The following is a 7,288-nucleotide window of genomic DNA, read 5'->3' as shown; positions in this document are numbered from 1 at the left end:
CGAGACACGTCACTCGGACGAACAGGCTGCTATCGTTTCTGATAAAAAGAGAACCAAGACCACGGTGTTCCTCCTAGTCTCTTTTTTCCAGCAAAGACGCCAAGGACTACTAGCTACTGGAGACGTCGCGATTCCATTCTTTTTTCAACGTGACGCGAAAAATTCGAAAGAATATCGCGCAACAGAGGTGAAAGACGATTTCGAATTGAAACTTGGATACGCCAACGCGTTAGATCCCGATAGAGACCTACCAGAGTCGCGGAGCCGTACAACAGTCTCGTGTGTTGGACGAGTTTTGAATAAAAGGGAGACCTCGACCGTATAAGAAATTTACGCTCCGCGACAGTACCAGTTTCTCTCTCGGTTTAGAGCTCGCTGGCTTTTTCTTCGGCAGGACAGCTCGCCGGTTAAGGGAGTAAGGTCAGCCCTACGGAACCACGGAAAACCAAGTCGCCTCTTTCTCTCTCCCCTCCACTCTCTCTCTCTCTCTCTCTCTCGCCCACCACACAGGCTATTTCACAAGTTTTCCTTCCCTCGACCGGCTTTTTTTTACGACACTTCGCCGACAGCGATAAGAAACGAGATAGTTGCGGAATTCGTTCTATACACCGATTGCCTGGATCGTGCGAGTCCGAGACTCGAGCATTGGGAAAGCAATAAAGAATCGGTCCTCGAGGTAACGTAACCAGCGTTTACGAGTATGTACGTGCTTTTCGAACGTCCTCGAAACACACGCCACCGATTCTACTAATTTACTACGTGTCTAAGACGGACGTAAACACCGCGAGGCTCGAATGAAATATGGAAGGCGACGAAGAAATCCGTTACGAAACCTTGTTACGATAATAACAAACGATATCGCAATGCTACCAAAAGTACTAACTAACAACAATGAGAAAAAAAGAAAAAAATGATAGCTAAGAATGAAACAGCACCGGTAACATCGGTGAAAGGAGAGTGGGAAAAGTAGAAGTGAATAGAAGAAGAAAAAAAGTGGAGCAAGAATAGTAATAGCGGCAGAGCAGTAGTACAAGCAAGGGTAGTATCAGCATGGCACAAGTAGCAGCGACGATAGCAGCCGTGTGGGTCTGTGTGTGTGTGTGTGTAGGGTGTCGGGACGTACTCGAGGCGCGGGGCGTCGCGACGCGGGTCCACCCTTATCGCGGAGGGCAGAGGAACGAGCATCGGAGAGAAGCACCGGTGGTCCCCTCGTCTCGCGAGGAGAAAAACTCTCGTAGTGCGCGTAGTCGAAGTCGCGTCGAATCACTGGCATTTCGCGAGCTCTCGACGCTGCACCTCTCCCTGACTCACGACGAGAACCGCCACACGGACCCGGAGAAAGAGAAAGAGAGAGGGATCGAGAGAGCGGCGAAGGGAGGCGAGTGCGGGAGAGGGAGGAAGAAAGAGAAAGAGAGACGAGAGGACTGGGAAGCGGGCCCCCGTGAATAAAAGTCACGCCGGTAGAGCGAGACGGAGTGATCGAGGGAAAGAACCGAGAGAGGGGCAGAGAGCGGTAGTGGTGGTATGCCGTCCGTCCACTCTCGCCTGCTCTCTTGCTTTTGCTTCTCTCGCAGCATCCCACTCTCATGCTCCAGCCTTTTCTCGCATTTCTCCCTTCGCCTCTCCCTCTTTCTTTCTCTTTATATCCCTCCTCGCCCTGCACCGCCGCACTCTCCTCAAGACAATCTTTCTCGTTTTCTCAGCCCTTTCCCTTCTCTCGCGTACGCTCGGCTCGCGTGTTCCGAGACTCGATGCTTTTCTTTCTCATTTTCATGTTACACGCTGATCCGGCTGTCTCTCTCTTTTCTACCTCCACCCATGCGCGCGCCTTTTCTTAAGGCGGACTCGCAAAGATCGTGAATCGGATAGAGAATCCTCTAGCGATGCGAATGATGCCCTCGCAAGCGGTATCACGGATTTTTCTCGATACCACCTATACGAGGAGTATGTACGTACACGTTCGTTGTCGAGCGTAGGAACGTGTCCGGATCGAATGCGTTCGATTCGTGGCCGACACATCGGATACGTTTCTCTAGTGGAAAAATCTTCCTGCAATTATACTCGATTACTCGAAAATCCGTTCGTTCACAAGTGAAATTTTCCGCGGTAACTAGAGTTGGAACATTGTACAAGCTGATGCACGATATTCAATACAGCATCTAACGCGTCTGCACGGCAGGTGAGAAAGTACGGTGAAGTTGAGGCCCAACGTTTAGACACGATCATTACGTTCTTACGTCGTCGTGAAGATCGTCGAGGAGTAAGAAGCCGTTGCTCGCCGCTATATTTCAAGTACATCTGACGTCGTAAACCCTGTACGTTCTTTAACAGACTTCTTTACGAGTACCTTAACCTTCACGAGGGAATAATTGTAGGCAAACGAAGGATCCAATTATTTCTACCAGAATTTCCACTTGGAAGAAACGAGACTGAATGCGAAAATCGTGAAAGAAGAAGTAAGATTTCGAGGGGAAAAAGAGGCGATAACCGTAAAAGCATTCGATCGGAATCGAAGCGCGGTCCTTACGGAGAGAACGCAAGCAACGGGCGTAACATCGATGTTCGTTTTACGACGAAAAAAGCTTCAAATTGACGGGTTGATTGCTCCGTGCTCTCCGACCTCTCGCTCCCCGCCGCCTAGCAGCGGCCCTTAACTACCAGAGATCCAAGAGCATCGCCGTGCGTTCGTACTTTCCACGAATACAACTCGAGAACGCCCACGCTCGATCGTCCCGTGCAAGTAGCACGAAATCGACAACGGAGCCTCCTCTCGTAGAAAGCATAGAAATCCTTAAATAAAACTTTGTCGAGTCCTCCGGCGATTTGAATTTCTGGAATTCACGGACCGTCTGCGACGTTCGAACCACGGATTCTCGATCGAGACCTCGAGGAACAATGATAAATCGACGTGACATAAGGCTGTGGCCAAACAGACCACGAAATTACACCGATATTTTTATCTCGACGAGCTACCGCACGCTTATCGCGACAGATAACGTAATATCGCCGTTAGAAACCAATTTTTCGGGATATTACAACAAGCCTTTCCGGTTATCGCGCGGTAATTGATTGAAACTCTACGCGTCACGATTTATTTATTAACAGTGGACGAAGGACAGAGGGTGGAATTATCGTTTAACCTTTCGAAGTGAGGTCATAAAATTGAAAAGACTCTCAGAAGTCGTCTTTAACCGAGTGGAGATGCTTTGGAGAAGAGCGGCCAGAGACGTTTGGCGTGTACGAGGAGGAAAGAAACGGAAAGTCGAGCAGAATCGATAACCGATGATCCTAGGAGAGGTTCGGGCGATCGATAAGAACGACACGTCGGACACGAAGCGTTCTATCGTGCATCGGTATCGTGGAAAGGTGCGGAGGAGGGATATAATAGCCGATAAGCAGCGCGATCTCGCCGTGGCGCGTATGCAACGTGCAAGCAAGCCACTCAAGGCGACTCGAGGACGTTTACCCACGAAACCGACGACCTTGATCTTACAAACGGTCCACGAACGAGCTGCGACAGCAGCTGCACCAACACCGATGGATGCATTCCGCCGGAGTGCAACTGCACCTGCGCCACCTAACCATCATCTCGGTGCCGGATAATTCCTTCGAGAGACCGATTTCGCTCACCTATCCGCCTCTTTTTAGGACGATTCAACGACCGATCTTGGTTCACGACGTACACTTGCTCGTTTCAATGTGTCTCTCCATCCATACTTTTCTTATGTAAATTCTTCACGTGCTCTCTTCTTGTCTTTCCAAAGATTCTGTTCTTTGGAGAAACCGATTTCGCTGACCTCTTCGCCTCTTTTTTCGACAATATACCCACCAAATTCATGACTTGATTAGTCTCGGGATTAAGAAATCGCCAATTATCGCCAGTAAATTCTTCACGTCCTCTGGACAAAAAGATTCTGCCCTTTAGAGAGATTTCGCTGATCTCTCCGCCTCTTTTCTCGACCCCAATCGATACACCCACCAATCCTGTTTTAGGATTTCATTAGTCTCGGGATTAAGTTATCGCCAATCGTTCATACACCTATGTCAATTCTTCACGTGCTCTCGACAGAACGAAACTTCTTGTCTTTGTAAAGATTCTGCACTTTAGAGAGACCAATTTCCCTGATTTCTTCGCCTCTTTTTAGGACCCCTATCGATACACCCACCAATCGCGTTTTACAGCTTAATTAGCCTCGAGATTAAGTTATCGTCGATCATCCTTCTCTTCACTCGTATCTTCCCTATGCAAATTCTTCACGTACTCCCGACGGAAAGAATCTTCTTATCTCCGCAAAAAGATTCTATCCATCTCGCGGAGAAAATCTTTTCAATTTTCCTCGCAGCTTCGTTCTGAGATTTCTTCAACTTGTACCGATACGTTCCAGCTTGTTGCATAACCGTTACAATATGTAACACACTATTACGTAGTTGATTGATAAAAAAGTACAGACGTGAAGTTGATTAAAAGACGCGCAGTCATCCGATTTATTTTGACTATACGACAATCTGGAATACTATTAATGTAAATACGCGTCGGGCTAATCTCGTTCGCTATATTCTTCTTCGTACAACTGCAACATAATCCTAACAGCCTTGATAGAAAGACGTTTCTTATTGTATCATACTTAACCTTTGATCGCATTCACTTTTCATCCGCGCGCACACACTTTACCGAACAGTGCGCTAAAAAAATTCTCATTACCATCCGACGGTCGTAACGTTCTTATTACGCGCAACAATACCTCTTTTTACATATTTCTCACATCTTTGGATGCAAATGTGCGAACGAAATATTAGCAAAATACTAGGATTAACCCTTTGACGAATAATTTCTTTTCCCGACTATACATCTAAGCGTCAGCCATTTACTGACTATATTAAGTAACAAAATCTGACGTATCGTAGATTAATTAAATTTATCAATCTTCTTAAAAGTAAAATTCATTCTTCTTACCGATACAACTGTTTTTATCACATCTTAACCCTCTATGGGCCCGTGTAACTTTCAAGTCACATACTAATATATCGATATTTTATTAAATAATTGAACTTTCTTCCACAAAATGGCATAAACGTCTTGTTGTGCAATGTCTCCTTATTAACCAGTAACTTTCTTGATAACCGTTGTTACTTCAAAGTTACAATATGTATTCGTTGTGATAAAATTGTCGAAATTGCTGAATTCACTGTTATTCTGCATTTATAGGTCGACATTTACTAATTTTACGTTACATAAATTCTTTTACAGTCAAGAAAAATATTCGGCCCATAGAGGGTTAACACTTAAAGCACCGCAGTATTTACGAGTTTTGTAGAAACATGCACTTTTAGAAAATAAAATAAAATAACTCTTGAAAAATTTGACATAGTGCTTATTACAGGCACAGCGACGATTTCTAACGATATAAATATCGTGTTCGAGGGATATCATATTTTTTTCTGCACAAACATGTAAAAACGCATTTAGGCGGGCCAGGAGCTTAATCCGCTAGTTCACATGTTACACCTTAAAGCGGGTCCGAAATTTCCCAATCTTCAGTTTTACAAATGAAATCGAAAATTGAAATTTAAATTAAAAACTACGCGACAAGTGTTTAAAAGGAAGTCCAGGTGTGAAAGGTTAACCGGAAATGCGGTGACCTCGAAGAATCGCGAACAGAGGTCGCAGAAATGGCGGTGAAACGCGAAGTCAGGTTGGACGTGAAATCGTCGTAACAACAGCGTAATCGAGAACTGACGTCAGCAGAACGATCTGTACGTGTAGGGTGAGCTGATTTCCGCGCACCTTGTCGCTTCGATGAATTCCATCCCGATAATGTGTCGACTAGTTGTAATCGAGAACCAGTCCCCGGACTCTTAGAGACGAATCTGACGAGAAATTGGCCTCGACCGATACCTCGATTCTTGTACGCGTTCCCCGCAAACCGTCTATCGATCTCATATGGTGTTCAATTACGGCGGACACGTTCCAACGACCTCGAGAAAAACCACTTCCTCTACGAGCAATTAATTTGCCAATATCGATGTTATGCAGTAGAACGGGTAAGATAATCGTCAAAGTTCAACCCCGGACCGTGTAGAGATGATCCGCTCTCTGTTTCACTTCCGCCAAACACACAGAGAATTCCTTTTACCCAGCAGGTTTGCTCTTGTTTCTGAACAGGGAATAACGCGCCTGTGTGATACGCATTTCAAACAACTTTTCTCCACAGGTAGTAGAGAGAAAGACCGTTCGAGATTTTAGGCCTCACCTTCGCTTTCGTAAGTGGAACTACAGCTTTTCAAGCACCTATGACCGCGGCCCTTCGCGGCGCCGCGCAGGTTCAATACCCTTTCGTTCAAGGTCATCCAAGGTCAAAGTTCGAAGAAATCGAACAACGCCTCTGAATCATTTTTCGCCGTCAATTAACTAACTTTGCCTCCCTTCAGGGACGATTCTTTTCAAATTATCTAATTTTTCATGTAGTTACATTTATATTCACATTAACACTTACCGACCGGGTCAAAATGACCCATTAGCACCTTTCGAAAAAACGTGAACGTTCAATACTGCCATTATCGTTTGTAACTTTCCAAATTTATTTTCTACGTGTACGCTTCTATTTGTATCGATACGAATCGAATTTTCCAATCACGGTTTACTTACAGAAAAATTCATTTTTGGAAAATCGCTAATGGGCCATTTTGACTCGGCTGGTAATTCTAGTGTCAAAGCGATAACAATTAAACTGCTTTACCTGTTGGGAAATTGGGTTCTTCGTATTTTCTCTATCGGAAATATTGAAATTTTCCGGAAAACTAAACGTACACACATTGTGTCAGTGTGTCTCTGAAGGGGTTAAGCGTAAATATAGGGTAGAAAAAAAACAGGGAGAGTCTGTTTTACGCGTGTTTGATCGGACGTTACCTAAAATGCATTATCTACCGAGTGTGAAACAGCGAACAGCTGATAATAACGTGGGAAAACCATTTCGATTAGATTGTACAAACACACGTACGATACGCAAACGAAACTAAGGGGTCGCGTAGAGATAAGTTCGCACGATATATTTCATCTGAAGATAATTACACGAAAGTTACGCCAATGCGTAGAACCAATAGTCCAACTCTCGGCTCGAGCAACGTGGAGTTGTAGGACTAGGATTATAGGTCAGTGAACTCGTCTGTTGGTAAAAGGACACTCGAATACTTTCGTAACTTAGTCATCGATCTAGAACCCTCCGAATTTCTCTGGTATTCCAGTGATAAATCCCATTAGGCTTTCGAAGCCGAGTCGAGTGGAGAATGA

Source organism: Habropoda laboriosa, unplaced genomic scaffold (genome assembly GCF_001263275.1).
Source record: "Habropoda laboriosa isolate 0110345459 unplaced genomic scaffold, ASM126327v1 scaffold243, whole genome shotgun sequence".
Lineage (NCBI taxonomy): Eukaryota > Metazoa > Arthropoda > Insecta > Hymenoptera > Apidae > Habropoda > Habropoda laboriosa.
The sequence above is the reverse complement of the archived record's forward strand: the minus strand, read 5'-3'. Positions refer to the sequence as shown.